This window comes from Haemaphysalis longicornis, unplaced genomic scaffold (assembly GCF_048455015.1).
Source record: "Haemaphysalis longicornis isolate Haplotype H1 unplaced genomic scaffold, Haemaphysalis longicornis Haplotype H1 scaffold_1, whole genome shotgun sequence".
NCBI lineage: Eukaryota > Metazoa > Arthropoda > Arachnida > Ixodida > Ixodidae > Haemaphysalis > Haemaphysalis longicornis.
In genome coordinates, this window is record NW_027526203.1 from 194,344,791 (window position 1) to 194,366,468 (window position 21,678).

Sequence of the window (21,678 nt, forward strand, 5' to 3'; positions counted from 1 at the left end):
GGCTAGAATACTTGATACTTGCGCTTTGAAACTCGTACACAACAGGCAAGTGGCTTCGGCTTGACGGGGCTTGACCAGTGTTGCTTTTGCCTTGCGCAAAATTAAATAAACTAAAATCCTCTGTTACACAACTTTTATACTGTGTTACCTCCGCAAATAACAGATTACGAGCGGATGTATTTAACCGGTCATGTGACAGAGTTTTTTAGTTGAATTAAGTTTGCACAAGACAAAAGCAACACTGGTCAAGCCACGTCAAGCCGAAGCCTTCAAAGCGCAAGCCAGCATCGATTTCTTGTAGATAACGAAACCTGCTGCTTTCTCATCGGCATCTTTTTGCGTCATAAACGAAAGGTAAGATATTTTTTAAGGGCTGGCATCAAGAGGGACGGGTAATTAAATACCTGTCCGTGTACTGCAAACGCCGTGCGCTCTCCGTATGTTGGACATAACTGGCTAGGCACATTCTGAATGACAACTAAAGCACTCAACGAATCATTTGTTATTCGCAAACATGGGCTAAATTTAAATACGTTTTTCTAGAGCCCCCAAATACACTTTCCTTGAGGCTGTCAGCGGTACGTTCACGTAGCCGCGTCGACGACCGCGTTCGCATTGAAGTCGGCGCTAGCTACGACGTGATGTGCGTGGTGGCTACGCTTTTACATTCACTCAAGGTTACCAGAAAGGTTGTAGCGCTTAAGTTAAAGTTAAGTTAATATTAAGTTAAAATGCATCTGTCCCGCCATCGAAAAGAATATTAGTAATAAGGGCCGAGCAAACAGCTGTGGTGTGAAACATGAGAAACAGGTTGGTCCTTGTAGATTAAACGTGGTTTATTGCATTCCTTTCAATTGTGGTCGCTTTGATGTTGGCCAGGTCACTGAGTGCCTTCTGGCCCTCTTCCCACCCATTGCAAAGATTGTGGTTGTACGCTTTTCCTTCATGATACAACGGTACTGTTCTCGCACGATGAACAAAAGGTGAGGGAAGTATAGCGGAAGCACATAAAATTTGAAAAATGTCCGACTCGTGTGTTAGCGCTCGTCTTTAGCACTTTTAGATGCACAATTGGCGTATCTTGAAGAGAGCAGTACTTGAAAGCGTTTGTCTGTACAGTTGTTATAGTGGGTTCATGTGTCATGTTTTTATCTTTTTTTTATACGTTCGATGGCTTTATATTTGTCTCTTCGATAAAAATTCAGTTTGGTTCAGTGGTTGTCCAGTGTTATCCTCCTTTTTGTCCCGTTATTTGTGCGCTGCGAAGATGAATCTGCCCCAACTAGCCCGGTTTTCTACGCTGCTTCAGTCCGCAACCACTATCAATGATGTTACGTGGCGCAGAGAAATTACAGGTTGTTTACAAACAAGTCCACAGCATTGGCTCAATGGTAAAGCGGTGCCAGAGTAGCGAACTGATCAACTTTGGTAACGTCATGTTTCGCTCGTGAGTCATTTAATTTGCATTTGTTCTCGTCGTCCAATGAGGATTACTGCACGGCAACACCTACACGGCACGTTCAAAGCATCAAACAGATGGGTATTTCCGATACATGGCTCCTAACTTAAGATAATATTAAGGCGAAGCAGCAAGTACAAGGCGTGCAAGGCAGCAGCCTGACTTCTTCTGGCCATCGTTGTCGGTCTAAAGGAGCAGCTAAGTATACTTGTGCATGAAGGATATGCTATCCAGGCATTGACGATTTACAAAGTGACACTGTGTTTATTCAAAGAGGTCGTTCTTTAGCGAGTGTTGTTATAAGGTCTTTCCCACTTCTCTTGTTTTTAATAAAGTGCTGTTTTGCCGCTTTGCGCTGAAATCAGTTTTCAACTCTTGAGGATTTGTGCCTAGTCAAGTGTTGGCTCCAACTTGTGCCTTTTGCCGCTTTGCGCTGAAATCAGTTTTCAACTCTTGAGGATTTGTGCCTAGTCAAGTAATGGCTCCAACTTGTGCCTGAGCAGCAGCCGCAGTTCCTAGAGCATTGTGCAGCTGAGCCCAGTGACTTTTTTCTTTTCCTGTTTTTTTCTTTTTTTTAGTGAAGGCAAAAAGACAAAAATCGAAAACGTCCATGTGTGGAGATTTCAGTGCGAGTTAAGATACCCAAATGTCAGGATTAACGTGAATCGAACCTAGCACTGTGTCATGCTTCATAGCCCAAGAGTGGCCTCGGCAACTACAACCCCCGAAATAGAATCTTTTTCCACTTTGTTTTTGCAGCAGTGGTGCGATGAGCGGGGCTCAGCCTAGTGCCCCCTCATATAATTCCTGACTGATAAACCGACCCATTTGTCCTGTATGGCCATTGCGTGACAGCTGTTCTGTCAGATACACTGTAAGCACCTGCTTAGCTATTGGGAAAGGCAGTGCAGTTTGTTAACGAGATCAGAGATCAAAGCAGTCTAGCTCAGAACTTTAATCGTACTAGTGTAAGCCATTATTTGGCCTTGTACAAATTCTCAAAAAAGTCAAAAATACCGTTTGGTGTGAAGGGACTAAAGCAGGTTTTAGACACAAGACTGCATCAGCAAAGGATCTCTGGTGTCACGTAGAAAAAAAATTCAGAATAAGCAGTTAGAATAGTTCAAAAGCAGGCTAAACCAACTTTTGTGTACATATTAATGTAGCCATATATGGGACAAAATACACCATCAATTGTGAATTTAGATTCACTTGACGTTTGCGGTGTGGTTGTAAAAGGAAGCGTTTATTTCTTTTGGTGTTGCAGGTGCTGACTGAGAAATTGTGGAAAGTTTTGAGCCAAGTTGTTCGTGGCCTAAACCGTGATGGGCACGTAAAATGTTGTATGTATATTTGAGGTTATAAAGCATTTAATAAAGAATTTTCGAGCTTTGGCACTTGGTTTCTGCTGTTTCATATGCCCATACATTGCAACATGTAATCTATATTCAAATCTGTAGTTTTATTAAAAAATTGTTTTCAGCAGACAGATTTACTATTCACTACGTCACTTTTTCATGGTCAGTTCATTAGCATGTGTTGCAGGTTTTTTTTTTTAGCAATTGATGCAGAACTAGCACACATACTAGGTAAAGATTTATAAGACTTAATGTTATGTTTCAGTTTTTCAGTCAATTTGAGAACCTGTATTTGCTGTAAACTTAAAGTGCTTTTGTGATCACATGCCTTGAAGCATGCTCCAGCGTAAGAATACTGGATACCAAAGCCCCTTGTAGCTTGTTTTGGTCAGTGTGTGTGGGCAAACGTAAGTCATCAGTGGAGGCTTCATAATCCAACTCGCAAATAAATGTGGGTGCTAGCACCATTGGGGCTTGCAAGCAAAAAAGAAAAAGACCCGTGAACACACGATCGCGAAGAGGTGCCGGTGCAAAGGTAGTCCTGCGTGTCTAAATCTAAGAGGCGAAGATCAGAGCAGGAGTATTTGACAGTTCTAATTCTGCCTGGGCAAAACTTTAGTGCCAACTGCCGTTTCGTCTGGGCGGAGCGCTAGATACGATAAAGAAAAAAACAAAACAAGCAACCCGGTTGTTTGTGCGATCGCATAAAAAGCAGCAGGGCACAAAGTGCAACCATCGTGACAAGGTTGAAAGCAATCGTCAGAAAATATGAGTACCAACATGTTCAAGGTAGGTGACAAGTGATTATAGTTATCGCGTATTCCCAGCTTGACTTAGGCCCAACTTTATGGGGCATTAGGCTAAATTTCTATTTGGCACACTCCAGGAATTCATTCATAATAAAGGTTGACCTTCACAGCGGCGGCCGATCACAGGGTGAACTGTGGATGCACGCTTGCGTAGCAACCGTTCACGCGACGATTTGCGAATGCTACACTGCGATTGCAAAACAGCACGGATTACAAAGTATTTAGGTAATATCGTAATATTACCTAGAACACTGTTGCAGCGTAAAACTTAATCAAACGACCCGGTTGAAGCACTTCGAAATGCACAGCGGTGGGTATCACAAGCGGACGCGAAATCCAACACAGACACAGTTGAAGCACTTTTAACTTCGTTAACTTATCCAGATCTAGGAGTGTGGTTGAATCACAGCGCAGCCGTCCCAGAAGGCGAAATCCAACGCGCAATTGAAACACTTGCCGGTTGGCGCAAGCGAAAAGGGTGCACGCTTCGGTATTCACTGCCGGCCGCCCGCCGGGCCAAGAGCGGGGAGTGTGTGCGCCGGCAGAACAGCCCCGCAACCCTTCGCCTTTCCCTCTCGCACTCCTCCTTTTCTCCCTTTCGTGGGTGATGCATCGCCGAAACCGGAATACGCATCACGGCGAGAGGAGAGGGGGTGAGCGGAGGAAAGACGCAGCTGTGGGGACGCGGATAACGACGACGCAGGAAGGACAGGGCCACACCTGCCCTTCAGGAGAGGAATTAACCAACCTTCTGGGCGGGTGAGGAGCATCGCTAGGCGGATGTGACGTCACGTTTGCTCGCAGCGTTCCCGCGCGGTATGTTTACATTTTTCCGAGTGCTGCCTACACGGCGTACGTGCCGTAGCCATTCAAGTAGTCGCGTTCGACTTATGCGGTCGACGCAAGAATTCATAAACTGGCGATGGTTGTCGCCCTGTCAGTCGTCGTTCAACAGCTCTAGCGTCTTCTGGCACTACAGCTTTGCAGTTATCTGTGGGCGTTCAACTGTCCACCATCGGCCGACCAGGTGAGTGTTTTTTGGCGGGTTTGCAATCAGTTCGCATATCTCCTACTGCAAAGCTTGCTTTCTGCTCGCGGCAGTTATATTAGCGACGTTTACGAAATTCTTAACGGCGCGTTCTCCCCGTCTTGCATTATTGTCGCTGTTATGCTGCTCGTTCGCGTCTGTCGGCGATCGCGAGCTGTTGACGGTTTGTTGCACGGCGCGGAAACTCGCTCGCATTGCAAACCCGTCTCGCCCATGTATCTTTAATGTGGCGTCATTAACTTCACTTGTTTTCCTCGACGCTTTTTCTAGACAACGTGCCTTGTGCTAACCGATCTTAATATTGTAACGAAAATGAACTTGCTGTACGATCTGTTGGTGAAGTTAGGAGCGTGACAGGTCCCTGTTGGCAAGGTTTTCGTGTGTGCGTGTGGTTCGTGAGGGCGTTGTAACACGCTACTTTAGCCTGTTGCACTCGTTGCTGCATCCAGCACTTTTGCTGTCAGGAGTGCCTGCCAAGGAATGCTTACGTCGTTATGTGTTTTCATCTCATCAATCGGCGTTCAATAACCGATGGAAATTCAGCGGGAACGACCCGGATAACGCAGGGCGGGCAAGAGCACTGCTTGTGTGGTCTTCGCTTTCGTTTGCCCTTTTTTTAGCCATCCTAGATTGTTTATTTACTGCTGCCTCAACGGTGCTTCATTCCTCATGTTCCATTTATTTCTCTTGCAGCATCTCCTGACTGCAGTCACGGTGCCCCTAGCCTGCCTGCAGCACTCATCCTGCCATTCTAGTGGGAACTGCCATTCTAGTGCAGGCCACTTGTCACAACCAAACGGGGTCCCGACTTTTCCTGGCTTCTATTTGATGGTATACTTTAGATCCACCAGTGCGTTCTCACTCCGTGTACATTTCAAGCGAGGGTTTACAGTAACACGGTAGTTGATAGCCATGAAGACAGCAGTGTGTGTACTAGAAATCAAGTTTAGTTATTTATGCCGATGTCAAAAAACCAACCTGGTCTATGCATCCATTCCAGCCTGACATTTTCAAATACAAGTCTTTCAGTAGCTAGTGAAACAATGAAGAGGTAGGGATAGCTCATGCACTGCTTAATTACTACCTTCATTTTTTTACTGTTGAAAATTTATGGATGATGCTATATGTACCACCTAGTGAAGTCCCACCAGAAATTGTTATATGCACTACCGACGTAGCACAATCTATGAGGTGGGCTGGCGTGACCTTCGTGCAAACAGCACCGTACGTGGTTTCCGTCACGACAAAGTTTGCACTGTAGTCTTGGGCGTGTAATGGGTTATGGCTGACCGCAGGGCCGTTTACAGTGCTTTCCAGCTTCCAGTGGAGGCAGGAACATAAATTACGTCGTCGGCCAGGGCACAGTACATGGTGTTAGTCAACATCATAGATATACCGTGCCTCGGATGGCCGCGTCATATATATATATATTTTTTAATTTTACTTTTGAGTTTTGTGTAAGCAAGGATGTATCTAGTGCCCCTATGCTGTCTATCCTTGGTTTTTGTAAACACTAAGTAATATCGCACGGTGGCTTTATTCATCGTAATGAGATTTCTCAGGTGCCAGATTGCTCAGATCTCACATGGTTTCCTATGGCTGCAGGGATGTACAATGTCTTGGGTTCTATTCTTGGCTGCCGGGGCTGCATTGAATTTATAAAGCCAAAAAAAATAACCTTCTGTACACAATGTCTTGGTTTACGCTAAAGATCCTTGAGTGAGAGGTCTACCACACTGCCCTGTGCCTCATAGTGCGAAGTGACCTCAATTTACTCGATTATGATGCAATTACTTAATGCCTTCTCATGTAAACTCTTGAGTGCAAACGGGAGAAGATGCACCTACCTCGCCTTGAGCTATTAGACTAAGTTGCCTTTTTCGCACGACATCTAAGCTGTGTGAGAAAGCCATACAGGGCTAAGAATGTTGTAAGAAATGCCTCTTACGTGAGGCAGCTCATACATAATGTTTAAAAAAAGCGTGTCGCATTATTTTGCCGTAAGCTCTTTAAACGTTTTACACCCCTCCTACCGCCCTGCTTTTATTGTTAATAAAGGCACTTTGCATATGTAGACACAGGAAAATGAAGCAGAAAGACAAAGATATTTTTTTCAGCTGCACAGTGTCGCAGGCTATGCACCTGACGCAATGCTGTTTGTTCATCACGGTTTGCACTGTGCTTTGAAACAGTTTGTTACCAAGGTCCAAAGATTCACTTGGCTATTTCATGTCAGGAATGATACAAAGGGATCATCTGTGGAAGCAATGCCCATCTTATTCTTGTCCTTTTGTAATTTATGAGAGCTGCTGCAGCCAAGCATTCTATGGTATATTTATGGACTAGAAAATACATGGAAAAGGCAGTCTCTAAGCTGGAGGGAAACTATCGAGTAGCATATGCATTTAGTTTAAATAGTGTGGCGTGTTGCCCAACTGCTGGGCAACCGCATTAAGTTTATGCCGTGCTTGTGATTTGCTCAAGTATGTGAACTAGTCTTAGGCATTTACGTGTTGATAAAAGAATTCCGTGCTATCTTCATTCATTCACTGCAACTCGTTTGTGCTCATGGGGAGCATTCGGAATATGACCCTTAGCATGATAAAAATCAGAATACGCTTTACTCAGTTGGACTCAAGATATACCTGATCAGGACACGTCTACTCCTGAATGCTTAGATACCTGATCACATAAAAATTGGCCAACTTAACAAGCTGCAGGAAAAGAAGCAGCCCCATTCCTTCACCATAAAATAAAAAGAAGACAAGAAGAAACTATTTCACATTTGCAAAAGGTCCAGGCGAGGCTGTTGTTTCTTACGCTTTCAAGAATACATTAATACTGTTGTTGTTTTACAATATAAAGTGAATTTTCCTTACACTACTTAATCGACTTCAGTTGTTTTCCTTTCTGGGTGACCTATGAGACCAAAGGTGCAATGTAATTAACAGTATGGTCATGTTGGTTGTAAACATGATAGAAAAGGAGCACAAAAATATGCATGGCAAAACTCAGGACTTTTGTTGTGTTGTTTTTCATTTATAGTTAATTTTGTTTTGTCCTATGGCACAATGCAATTCTCGAAACCAGCTTTCCTCAGAAACCTATTGAGCACAATTTTTCATACTAGGCAACATTACATGCAATGGCTGCACAGCACTTTCTGCCTGAATATAAATGTGGCTAAAAAATGTCTTAGTTATTTTGAAGCAGGCAGTTTTCATTGCCAGTCAGACAAAATGGGGCCAGATGCCATCTGTGCAAAACCGCATGTGACCGCACCATGGGAGGAGGAGGACAAAGATTTTATTGAGCCTTTAAAGGCCCCTTAGGGGACGTGGTGACCGGCGTACCGGTGTCCGCAGCAGCCCTCGCCGTCACCACCCGCTGGGTAGACAGGTCGAAGCTGCCCAGTGCCTCAGCCCAGTGCCCACCGTCTGCTAAGAGAGGATAGGGGTTGTGGGGACAGTTCCAAAGAAGATGGTCCAGTGTTTCCACTGCTCCACAGGCCGTGCAGTTGGTGGAGGGGTAGACGGAAGGATAAATACGGTGCAGGTGGTAGCGACATGGGAGGGTATGGGTTTGCACCAGTCGCCATAGCCGTTCTTCCCTGTTGGATAAATCCGGGTGTGCGGGGGGGAGCTGGCGGCGTGAGAGGCGGTAATGTGCCGTAATGTCTTGGAAGGTCAAGAGACTGTCCCAAGCTGATAGGGCTCCGTGAAAGGGTTCGAGGCTAGGGCCTGCTTGGACGGTATGCTCTCGAGCGGCCCTATGTGCTGCCTCATTTCCCCCCACGCCCATGTGGTCTGGAGTCCAGATCAGCTTTATTTGTATGGTAGGAGGATTTTTGAGGAGAATTTTGAGCGCCAGGGGCGAGATCATGCCTCTGGCGTAATTTCGAATGGCCGTTTTCGAATCCGAGATGATAGTGATAGGGGGCGGCCTATGTGTAAGGGCTAGCGCGATAGGTGACCGGTAAAAAGTGCAAAGGCTCATGGGTACGTTGTCTGCTCCAGCCACTTTCGGTTCGAGATCTCGCCTGGCCTCCCGTACGCCGGCGGCTTTCACGCGCGTGTGTGCGTGTTGTTTATTTGTCACAGAGTGCTAACCTTTCAGAGAAGCCCCTAGTAGAATTCATTGTTGTTACACATTGAATGTGCGATGCATGAGCGGTTTTTTTTTTTCAGTGGAAACAGATAAACAACAAGCACAAGCGCGCGTGAAAGCCGTCGGCATATGGGAGGCCAGGAGAGCTCTCGAACCGGAAGTAACAGAACTCCGCGGGAGCTGACAATGCACCCATGAGCATTTGCACTTTTTACCGATCATCTATTGCCGCCTCTTCCGCCTCAGTGGTCAGTTGGTGCGGTCTGTTAGGGATTTAAGAGGAGGAGTGTTGGGATGGTTGATTACTACTGCGACAGCGTATGCATCCTGCCATCGATAGCAAGCTGCGTCCACGTAAACCGTAGTGGGGTGGACGGGGTATTTCTCTGTAAGTGCTTGTGCTCGTAGTTCCCTAGGCTGCTTGTTGAAAACAGGGTGATATTGCGCGGTAAAGGGTGGATAGTGAGGGAGCCATGAATGTCGGCTGGTACCGGGAGCCTGTCATCACAGAGGATAGGGGCTTTAAGGTTAAGAGTAACAAGGAGAGTGTGACCGGTGGGGGTGGATGAGAGCCTATTTAGCTGACCGATAAGGTGGGCTTCAATGAGTTCCTCCGCAGTATTGTAAATGCCGAGTTTCTCGAGTCTGGCAGTGGTAGTGCTCTGAGGGATTTGTAGCGCCGTTTTTTAGGTCTTTCGAATGAGGCAGTTGACTTTAGAGAGTTCGGTACGCGAGGGCAAGAGATACGGGAGGGAGTAAGTGAGAAGGCAGAGCCCAAATGCCTGTATCAGCCGGATACGCTCCGTTTCTTTGAGCCCCTTGTTGCGGGCAGCAATCCTGCGGATGAGGGCGATCGTCTGATTCACCTGAGAATTCAGCTGTGCTAGGTACTTAATGTTTGCGAAATTGCGCTGTATGCAGAGCCCAAGTATTTTCAGGACTTCCACTTGGCGAACATCCCTACCATCAATGCGGACCTCAATGGTGGGTGTCTGGGCCGGGTTGCCGGTTGATTTGGCGGGGTGGATTAAAAGCTCAGATTTTTCAGGTGAGCATCCAAGCCCAACTTGCGCGGCGGCGGTAACTAAGTCAGCTCCCTGTTAGAGAACCTCCTCGATTTGAAAGTCGCTGCCTCTGGTGGTCCACAGCGTAATATTATCGGTGTATATGCTGTGGAGTAAGCAAGGGATCGCGGCGAGCTTACTGGGAAGGTGGATTAGGGCAATGTTAAATAGGAGTGGGGATAATACTGCACCTTGAGGCGTGCCAATGGTTGGGAAATGGATAGTGTCGGATTGTAGGTCACCGAGCTGAATAACGTGAAATTGACGTGAACCTTTTTCCTCCTTACCTAAAACAGATTTCCTTTTTTGTTGTTTGATCCTGTTTACAGCAAGCCCTTTTTTGTAGAGAAAAGGAACTGCCACCTGAAGAAAACCACCTCTGCTTCAAAAATGCACTGATCAAGATTAGTATCATACTACAATGAGAACATATAAATGTTAAAATGTAAAAAATTAGCCATATACACAAATAACTAATGAAGTGTGCCGCTGCACAAATTTGTTTTCAATACATAAACAAAGGAGTGCTTCAAAGAGAAAGGACAAGAAAAAGGGCAGGGGTGTTTTCTGGTCTGCTTCACTACAACCTAAAATGATGCTTTGGCTCTCGGTAAGATTAAGTACACTATTTATATGGTACTAGAAAGTGTCCAAGCAGCATTTCTGACTCGCCCCGTCTTTCTATGAGCATTACTGACAGTTTCTCTCTTGTTGATCGAAGAAAGGAGTGAAATGCGCTGAAAGCATCAAATCTGCATTCGCACCGTTCAGTTGCATGGTCTGGCTCATTAACAAGGAACCACACGACAAACAGACGTGCTCACACGTCAGCTCAGAGTTGCGTATCGAGAAATTCTGGGTGAGCTAGAGAAGCTTGCCAGGTCTTGCACTTAAACATCAGTAAAGCATGCATTATGCGACAAACCAACGACGACAGAAATAGCTACCTTCATACTGGGCAAGTGTTCGAACCACTGTGGCGTGTTAACGCCGCGATCAGAAAGTTGCCACGCCAGTTTGACAGCCCTGGCGCGAATCGTGTGTGTCAGTCCGGCCCACAATTGAAGACTTCCGCGTTATTACTGTGATTTGTGGCAGCCAGATTGGTGGGATCGACCCATGGATGATCGGTCAGAAGCAGTGACAAGCAGCCATTTTGACCCTCCGAACGCTTGAAAATACGTGTAAACATAAAAAAGTGTTGCTGACTGCAGCTAGATAATGCTATATCGGTGGTGGGTATAGCACTTCATAGGTTGTATTCACTGGTGTGGCCTACAAGTGGGCGACCCTGTGTGTGCGCCGCCATGTATGTGCCGCAGCGTCTGTGATACGTCGGACTCCATGAGATTGCGGTAATGGACCTTTTTCTATTAGCAATCTGCACATGCGCGGGCTGGTAATCCGCCATTCTGGACACTCGTCTCGGGCAAAACAAACAAAAGGGTGCCCCCTCCACTTGTTGCTGGGGTAGCAGCTATGCTTTCTAGTGATGCACGTTTTTATTCCTTCTTTTTCGACAGCATGTGGTGAGTTGTGCGTGCACACAAAGGATTTCAAAGGAAAGGGGTGAAGACTTGAGGTTGACCACGGTACGAGCACATGGCTACCAGCAAGGGGGTGAGCGGTGCAAGCATGGCACAACTCGGGAGATGGCATCACGTGCACTGGCTTCATTTAATATAAATATAGAATATAACTATAAATTGGCGTGTCACTGTTGGCGTATCAGCTGAATCACTGTTCCAGAGGAGGCTGGAACAACTGCGCTATTGGCTCCGCTTGTTCCCAGGCTTGGGTTGCGACATCAGTGTCCTGACCATAGGCGTGCGCAGGGTTCTCGATTCCCCGCAGGGGGCACCTTGTGTACTCAAGGTGTTTTGGTGAGTAGCGCCACCACGGTCCCGAGCTCCGCAGGGGTGCCTACTGCCATAGGCACTTGGTGACTTGCAACACCACGGACCCGAGCACATGTGGGTTGGACCCACCCACGCCCCGGCTGTGCGTGGCTGAGCCGTGTCCGGGGAAAAGGGAATCCTGGTGGCTGAGCCAAAGCCGGGGTTGTTTTGGACCTTCATGGCCCCCCGGTAGAGGCAACACACCACTTTGGCCCCTGCTTCTCGCAGACGGTGCCCCCGGTCTGACCCGCCCGGGGGGAACCAGCCAGTCGCCTTTTCCTGCCTCCCTCTCAGCTCTTTCACCTTCCTGTCTTCTTTTCTACCCCTATCCTGTCATCTCTTCTTTTCCTCATTTCCACACATTTCCAGGCGGCGAGGGTTAACCCTGGGTAAGGAATCAACCTTGAGGACTTAAACAGGGTTATAGCAGCTATGTATGGCTAACGCGCATCTAGCGCGTTCCCAGGTTGGGCTCGGTGGTGGGCGGCCAGCATTGCTGCTGAATTGATTTCACTTGTTATGGCAACAAGATTTTCTGCATCCCATGATCGTCCTCCAAAACGGGGACGCAACGAAGCAGTCCAGCAGTTTTTCACTCCTAAAAAGTCAGAAAATTTCCTAAAGTTTCACGTCATGCACTGTGAAAAAGAAGGCTTGTCAATGAGACGTCTGTCACCATTCTTGGTAGCCAAAGTTCTAACGAATGAGCTAGGCGGCGGTTATAAAGTAAGCAAGCTGGGAAGCGGTGACCTTCTCCTAGAAGTACAAGATGCAGCTCAGTGTGCCAAGTTGACGAAAATAACCACTGTTGGCGACAATCCTGTGAGCATCAGTCCCCACCGATCCATGAACACTACCAGAGGTGTTATCTCTGATGAAGACTTTCTGAACTTGTCTGAGCAAGAACTCCTGGAAGGGTTCGAGGGCCAGAATGTTGTGAATGTTCAACGAATCAAGATACGTAGAGATGGGAAGGAAATTCCGACCAAGCATGTAATCCTCACATTCTCGACCAGTGTACTGCCCGAGTCTGTCGAGGCAGGCTACGTTAAAATCCCTGTGCGTTTGTATATTCCAAACCCCCGTCGCTGCTATAAATGCCAAAGATTTGGCCATGGTTCACTGAGCTGCCGAGGCAAGGCAGCATGTCCAAAGTGTAGCCTCCCCGACCACTCGTCTGACACCTGTGAAGCTCCACTCCACTGTGTAAACTGCATGGGAGAGCACGCCGCGTACTCGCGCTTGTGCCCGCAATGGAAGAAAGAAAAAGAAATAATTGCTCTGAAGTATAAGGAAAACATTACCTTTAGGGAAGCACGACAGAGACTGTTCCTGACACACACTAGCTTTGCCGATGTAGCGCGACGGGGGGCGGCGCTACACTCGGTTCGAGTTCCCCTTGGAACCCTCCCAGTGAGGCCCCAAGGGACACCCCAAGCCCCCTCAGTGCCGGTGGCTAAGGCCACTGCACATGCCACAAAAGAAGCGTCAAGGGCTGCCCCAGCACCCCTTGATGCCAACGCTAGGCCCCTTGCTGGCACTGCACTGCCGGTCCCTGCTGAGAGGCAGGCTGCCGCAACCAGCCAGCCTAGCCCTGCTGACGAGGCTTCGCAAGAAGCCATGGACACAACGCCAAGCCCTCCGTTGCGTGGTACGCCGATAGGGCGCGGCACGTCACTCGACCGTTCAAAGCAAAAGACACCTAGGGTCACGGCTCCTGGGAAGGTGTCTTGAGCCTGGGAGGGTGACAGCATGGCACTTCCTTAATCCTTGTTCAGCATAAGCTGATGGTAACTGATAATGTAGTCCAATGGAACTGCAGAGGCCTCCTGAAAAACTTGGACGATATCTATGAATTGCTGTCACAACACCAAATAAGTATTATGTGTCTCCAGGAGACACACTTGAGGACGAACCAAACTAACTTCTTAAAGAACTACTCTGTATTTAGGAAGGACAGGGATGGCTGCATGCATCCCTCTGGAGGAGTTGCGATTATCGTGCAAAAATCAGTGGCATGCCAGTTCTTACCGCTACAGACCAGTTTAGAGGCTGTAGCCATACGAGCCATTATCTTTAATAGACTGGTAACAGTATGCTCACTGTACATACCTCCAGACCACGGGCTCTCCAGTATGGAGTTTGAAACATTAGTTGATCAGCTGCCAGAGCCGTATCTGCTAGTTGGGGATTGTAATGCTCACCACCCACTCTGGGGTTCTGCACGCACGGATGCTAGAGGACGCCTCGTTGAAAAGTTTCTGCTATCATCTGGAGCATGCATACTTAACAAGAAAGACCCAACATATTATAACACAACACATGCCACGTACTCCTGCATAGATCTCGCCATAGCCTCTCCAGTTCTGTTTCCAGCACTCCAGTGGAAGGTCATTAATAACCTGTACGGAAGTGACCACTTTCCAGTGAGCCTCAAGCTTGTAGACAACAAACAAGACAACACTCCATGCCCACAAAAGTTCAAGGAGGAGGCCGCAGACTGGAAAAAATTCAAAGAGCTCTCTGAGTGTCACTATACACTTATAGACAACCTTGGTATTGATGAAGCTGCTGAGACTCTGACCACCCATATAATTGAAGCTGCGCTGAGGTCCATCCCCCAGACTTCTTCTAGTAGGGTTGCTAAGCCGAAACCTTGGTGGAATGATGATTGTAGGCAGGCCCGTAAGGAACAGAATAAGGCATGGGGTGTCTTGCGTAGGTGCCCAACGACTGAAAATTTGGTACTTTTCAAGCGGGCAAAGGCCAATGGCAGACGGATTCGGCGTATTGCGAAAAAAGAAAGCTGGAATTGTTTTGTGTCATCAATCACATCATATACTGACACGCGGAAAGTATGGAGGAGAATTAAAGCACTCCGAGGAAGTAACACTCTTACGTACCCTTTGGTCAGCACAAGTGGAGACACTTTACAAGACCAAGCGAATGCTCTAGGCAAGCATTTTGAGTATGTATCAAGCTCAGCTCACTATTCAAATAACTTCCTGAGACACAAGAATGCAGAGGAACGGAAGATTGTACGTGACAAACGGCAGTCTGAGGTAGGGTATAATTGCCCCTTCACTATGCAGGAGCTTAAAGTGGCGCTCACTACTTGTGGTAAATCATCACCAGGTCGAGACCGAATAACATACACCATGATTAAGCACCTGCACGACGACACGCTAGAAGCGCTCTTACTGTTGTTTAACAAGATCTGGCGTGCAGGGCAATTTCCAAAAGTGTGGAAAGAAGCTATTGTGGTGCCGATTCTAAAGGAGGGGAAAGATCCATCACTTGCAACTAGTTTCAGACCGGTCGCTTTAACCAGTTGCTTATGCAAGGTCTTCGAAAAAATGATTAACCGTCGCCTTATCTATTTTCTTGAGTACCATGGTATTATAGACAATCGCCAGGCGGGATTTCGCTCTGGTAGATCGACAGCAGACCACCTAGTGGCTATTGAATCCTACATCAGGGATGCATTTGTTCATAAGCAGCATTGTTTATCAGTTTTCTTTGACCTCCAGAAAGCTTACGACACAGCCTGGCGTTACGGTATTCTTTGCGATCTTCGCCGCCTTGGAGTTTGTGGAAACATGCTGAACAGTTTGAAAGATTACCTTTCGGAGCGCACCTTTCAGGTTAGGGTTGGAAATGTCCTCTCGAGGATGTTCGTCCAAGAAAATGGAGTGCCGCAGGGTGGTGTGCTCAGCTGCACCCTTTTTATTGTTAAAATGAATTCCTTAGGAACTGCACTGCCTCGCTCCATATCCTACTCGCTATATGTTGATGATGTGCACATTGCGTTTAAATCATGTAATATGTCCATTTGTGAGAGGCAAATCCAACTAGCTGCAAACAAACTTACAAAATGGGCAGATGAGAATGGCTTCTGTTTTAACCCAGAAAAAAGCACGTGTGTGGTCTTCTCTAGGCAGCGTGGTATCCGCCCAGATCCTGTTATTAAACTCAATGAAACACCCATAGCAGTAAAAAAGGAGCACAAGTTCCTTGGGGTTGTGCTTGATGACAAACTTTCATTCATTGCACACCTCAAACGCCTTAAAGTTAAATGTTTGGATACAGTCAGGATCCTGAAAGTCCTCTCACACCAGTCTTGGGGTACTGACACAAAGTGCCTATTGGCCTTATTCAATAGCCTTGTGAGGTCCCGCATCGACTACGGGTGTCTTGTTTATCAATCTGCCGCGAGAACAGCACTAAAGATGTTAGACCCTGTCTACCATCTTGGCCTTCGTCTGGCTACAGGCGCTTTCCGAACAAGCCCTGTGTTAAGCCTGTATGTGGAAGCCAATCAGTGGTCTCTTGAAACACAGCGGAAGTACACTGGGTTGAATTATGCTCTAAAAGTGACATCCTTGACCGGACACCCGAACAGCACTCTAGGTAACCAGGCAATCAAGCTTTTTGAAAAGCGACCTGCCATGGCTGAGCCATTCCTTCTGTCGGTGAGGGCACTGGCCGCAGGCCTGGGAATATCCTTCACTGACGCTCAGAAAACCAGCTTTGCTGACTTTGTCCCTCCATGGGATCTCTGCCCTATCTCTTATGATCTCTCTTTTATGAAGATTGACAAAAGAACCGCTCCAAAGGAATTAATTATGCAGCATTTTTTGTTTTTGCAGAACAAGTACAGAGCATCTGAGTTCTACACAGATGCATCCAAGTCAGCTGGTGCAGTATCATGTGCTGCACATGGTCCCAACTTTTCCACGTCAAAGACTATGCCTGAAGCCACATCTATATTCACTGCTGAAACACGCGGCCTTGTATTGGCTGTAGAATATATTATTGAGAACAATGTCCCAAAGTCAGTGATATTCACGGATTCTCAAAGTGCTGTGCAGGCTTTAGCGTCAGGAAAGTTACAAAAAAATCCAGTCTTTAATCAATTGCTAAAACTACTGTGCTCAGCCCACAAACAAAAACTTGAAATCACTGTCTGTTGGGTCCCAGGTCACTGCGGCATAGCCGGAAATGAGCAAGCAGACAGGAATGCTGTAACTGCAGCTCTTCGGAGTGATCTAGATATTCAAAGCGTCCCGTACGAGGATCTTAAAGCGTACGTACGTAAGAGGCTGCGAGACCAATGGCAGGAAGATTGGAATGGGGAAACAGCAAACAAATTGCACATGGTAAAACCCAAGTTAGGTAGATCGATCTGTGAGAAACGAGACAGGATCACAGAGGTTACTCTCTGTAGACTGCGCATAGGCCATACCCATGCTACACATGCGTACCTATTGAAAGGAACAGAACAGCCACGCTGCTTGAGGTGTGGAGGGTCGCTATCAGTCATTCACGTACTGGTAGAATGCAAACTACTTGAACCGCAAAGAAAGCTTCATTTCCCAGAATTGTACACACGCATGATCCCTCAACACCCATTGCTGTTTTTATCAGACGAGCCACTTTTCTCTACTAACCGTGTTTTTAAGTACCTCTCAGACGTAGATTTTTTAAGGTATGTGTCGTATCACCCGTGAGCCGAGCCACCATCGCACGCTAGGACCCGGTAGGGCCACTCATTGCTACCGCAAAGACGGGGGCAAGGGGTGCACGTAGAAAATGCCTGTCATAGTGTCAAATGTTTTTACTTGGCCCTCTACACCAATTCTTGGCCCTCTACACCAACAGAAATCTGAGATACCTTTTATTATATATTCTGTACTTTATATTCTCACTTGAATAATCCTCACCATAGTACTGGCGCTCTTTGGCCTTGATGCCCTTGCGCCAAGAAAACCTAACATCATCATCAGGGTTCTCGATTAGGGGGGGGGGGGGGGGGCGAAGTCTTACCTGAGCGCCCCCCCCCCCCCCCCCCCGGGAACTCCCGACCTCCTCCCACTGAAGCCTTAGCGGTCGAAACGCAGTGGAAAGACGAGGAATTGTTATAAAATTTTTATTTCAATGAAATGGAATTGCAACACCTACAAAATATTTCTGGGCAGAAGTTTTTACTTTCATGTGTACCATCGGCAAAGGGGGCAGGTCCCAGGGCGGATGCGGCATCAATTTCACAACACGCTGCTGAAAAAACTTCCATTCTCCCTAAAGCACAGAAACATATGACACATCTGTCTTTTGTAAACTGCAACGTGGTACCCGTGCGTACCGCTCGAACGCTAGCTTTTGAAGTTCGTAAGAATTTAAGAAGGTAATATTGTATGTTCTTTTTAAATTCTTTTTACGCGGCTATTTTGCTCAGTACTAGGCACATTATTTGCGAGGAAAAGTAGCTGCAAATATGAAAATTAAGTGAGAACGTGTTTCTCACAGCGACCTGCTTTTGGTCCCCGCCTTTCCGGGGCTGAATGTAAACAGCTTTTGGAGGGTAACATGAGGGTTCTTCGGCTGCCATGGTCGTGAAAGCACACGCGTGGTCGACTCATAACCCTACGTGACAGGTTCAATTGAGTTAAGGCATGGGGCAAATTTGGCGCCCCCCTCCAGAATATTAGGGGGGGCGGCCGCCCCCCCTGCCCCCCCTGTGCGCACGCCTATGGTCCTGACAGCACCACACCTAGCTTGCTCATCCCAGAGCTTGCAGTCTCCTCCTGATGCATTTTTCTTGCTCTTTGCTCCGCCTCCTTTCCATCTTGAGGTTCGTGCCTAAAATACTCTCATCATGTCTTTGCAGCACCTGCTGACTGGGCTCTAGCCTGTGCCTGCTGGTGAAGAGAAGTTTGCTGTGAGACGAGGGTCTTGACGAGCACGTAACTCCTGTTGTTAAAGTGAAGCTTTCAGGACCTCACTGATTGCATTCAATGTGGCTACATAATGCACTGCAGGAAAGCTAACTTTACACAGTGATTTTCACAAAGCGATGAGGATGATAAGCAAAAGCACATGCACCTCAAGAAAAAACGCTTTCCATGGTCATAATGGAACCAGTGTCCCTTGCATTATGAAACCATTGTCTGTCAGACTGCGCCCTTCTGATACGGTCGAAGCAGTTTAGATTTTGGACTTTGACTCAAGCCGCAAGAGAGAGAGCGAGAATAAACTTTAATTAAATGCGCAAAATGCTTCAGAGAGGTGTCCTCATTCCAGGATGCCTTGAGCTCAAGCCGCGTTGACAGTCCTTTTGATCAGGCGCAGCTGACCTTCGAGGCCGGAGCTGGCCAGAAAGCTTCGAGTTAGAAAGGAACATCAGTTTCTGATCAAAAACTTTATTTTTACAGTTATGATGATAAGAATCGGGGGATGCATGTGGTTTTTCATTGAAACTGTAGATATGAAATTTGTTTCTGTGTAATACGACTCTATTCACATTTATTTGGATTTTTATGTTTGATTTTACGACAGCCTTTATAAAAGAACTGCTGGGGGGGCGCAGCTGAATAAAGTACCAGTTAACTGTGCGCAAGTCAAGGAGTGCAATAATACTAGCATTATCATTCTATCTGGTCTGTAGCAGAAGTTACAGCCATGTGAAGTTTGGGCCTAGAAAATGGGAACCAGGAAAACTGGTGTTGCCGTCCAGGCCCAAACTTCAAACAGCTGTCACTTCTGCTACAGACCATATATAATGATAATGTTAGTCTTATGGCAGTCAGTCCTTGATTTGTGCACAGTTCACCGGTACCTTGTTCAGCTGCATCCCTCAAGCAGTTTTTTTACAAAGGCTGTCAAAAAATCAAACATAAAAGCCAAATAAAGTTTAATGTAGTTGTTTTACACAGAAACAAACTTCATATCTACAATTTCAATGAAAAACCACATGCATCACCCAATTTTTATCGTCCTAACTGTAAAAATCATGTTTTTTTTTTTTTTTTAAGACCAGGTGCCCACTTAGAAAAAACGAATTTGAGTTTTTTGGTAGACAGCCCGGTAAAAGACCTCCCAAAAGCAAAGATTGTGGTGTGTTTCCACCATACTACTCTAAGGTGCTGGTGGCAACTGCCCTGGATGAACTGCTTTTAAACTTTATTTCAGGAAATGAGTGAAGATCAATCCCCTTTTACGGTGGGGTGCTACATGAATGGTTCATTTTTAGCCACTAGATTCAAATGTCATGTCTTCATCCTCTCTCTAAGGGGTTTTGGCACCTCCCCTTAAGGGTGATTGACCTTGACTTGTGACAGCCACGCAGCACTTATTTCATTTGTAACGTCATGGCAATTCGCAGTCCCACTTCCAGTTTGTTTCCTCCTACTGTGTACTGTGGAGTACAGACTACTGGGTGGTAGTAGTGTCGCCAGCAAGCAGTCCTCTAGCTCCCACGTTGCTGTTCATCTATACCATCCAGCCACACGCCTGGTTGATAAGAAAGTACAGTGGCTACTAAGACTCCCAACCCTTAATTTTGTCCATTTGCCGTATTCTTCGTCTCTGTTCAGCTGCGTGGGAAGGTTCAGCCGCAGCTGCTGTGCTCTTCTATTGCTCAGTCTCCTATCCAGAGAGTTCCTCTCCACAGTTATGTGCAAATCTGTGGTTGTCAGTTTCATCATTGCTCTCTGTTACTTGTTCTGTCATGTGTTCATTAGTTGCTGTAATTAATTGCAAGGAAAAAAAACGTGCACGCTTTTGTCTTACGACAATAATGGCTTTTTTTTTAACGTTTCTTGAACTGTTAAAAAAAAACACCCGGGGCCTCTTGCTAGTGCATCAGACCCCCTTAGAAGTAGCGATTAGTTAAAGTTCACGACGGGTATGAGTGGGAAATAGCAAGGGAAAAATAGTGGGTCGGTATATGAAATGCAGGAGTGTGTCCCACACTGCCTCCGCTAAATTAGGTGGGTAGGAGGGACGCAAGAGATCATTTAAGGAATTTGGTTGTAAGTTAGTGGGAAGGGTGTCTAGGAGAAATTGTCTTTCAGTTTAACTCAGTTTTCTCGCGAGGGATTTCTTGCTAGATTGTCATCTGAGCTTGGACGTTGCCTGTTTCAGCTATCACTTACTTGCATGCTGTTTGGACTTTTGATTGCAGTGGCTTTGAAACTTCGCCGCTTGATTTTGCTCGACGAAAGCTTCGCGTTCAAACTGTCGTCGTCATTAGAATGTGAGGTGCACCATTTTTGTCTAATTTTGCATCTCGATGCACCGCTATCCAGATTCAAACTAATGGTGTCACGGAATAGATGTTGGTTTCACACCGCGAGGGTCCTGATTTGTTTCTGACTGCAGGAAGCGTTTTTTTTTTCTGCACTTCTTTACCCACGATCATTATCATTGTCAGAGAAAGTTGGCTTTTCTGTAATGCCTTTTTGGCATGGCATATTCCACTGGTGAGACATAGAAAGTTTTGCTTTAAAATCAGGGTCTTCAAGCACTTTTGGTCCAGTGAGTAGCAATCTGCACGTATTTGTAACCATACAATACTGAGTTAGCACCCTTCGATCCTTCCTGTCTTGTGCCAGCAGTCTCGTCATCCAACACATGAAAGTGCCCTCGACTTTTGCCCGCAATTTTCACTTATGCCTGACCCAATAACTTTTGTTGATTTCCAGTGTTGCGCATGTCACATTTTCATTCAGGGTCACCTTGGGGCAGATAAGCGCCTGCTTGTATTTTTATCAAGTGGTTTTAGCCACGGCGCATACTTCGCACTCTTGTGTGAGCAGCATTATGGTGCCTTGTTGCTTGTCCAGCAAGTGATGTGATGCCATGTCAATAAACATTCTTCAGTGTTTGTGATGACTTTGGTGTTTTCTTGGCTTCACTTTCATATAGTGAGAGTTGCTATCCATCAAGAAGCATACACTTACATATGCTAGGTATTCTTATTTTTTTCTTAGGAAGACATTTACAAAGTTTCGTTGGCAACACAGCATAACATCAAAACAAATAAAACCAACTAAAATGGCAAATGTGGCATATTTTTAAAATTAATAAACTGGAAAAACAACACAGCACGAGAGAGAGAGCACGAAAAGTGACAGCACTGCCTGTTGGTACCATTC

General features: G+C 46.4%; 1 long non-coding RNA gene across 2 annotated transcripts; it reads left to right on the plus strand.

Annotated features, from left to right (window-relative positions):
• The first annotated feature begins 4,352 nt into the window (after window positions 1–4,352).
• LOC144140553 (uncharacterized) lies at window positions 4,353–20,716 on the plus strand. 2 transcript variants are annotated; one of them, XR_013316356.1, is made up of 3 exons: window positions 4,427–4,653; window positions 5,368–5,505; window positions 18,411–20,716. It is a non-coding gene; the product is annotated as an uncharacterized LOC144140553 (long non-coding RNA). The 2 variants fall into 2 exon arrangements; XR_013316355.1 differs by lacking the exon at window positions 18,411–20,716 and having other exon boundaries at window positions 4,353–4,653; window positions 5,368–11,534.
• The last annotated feature ends 962 nt before the right edge of the window (window positions 20,717–21,678 follow it).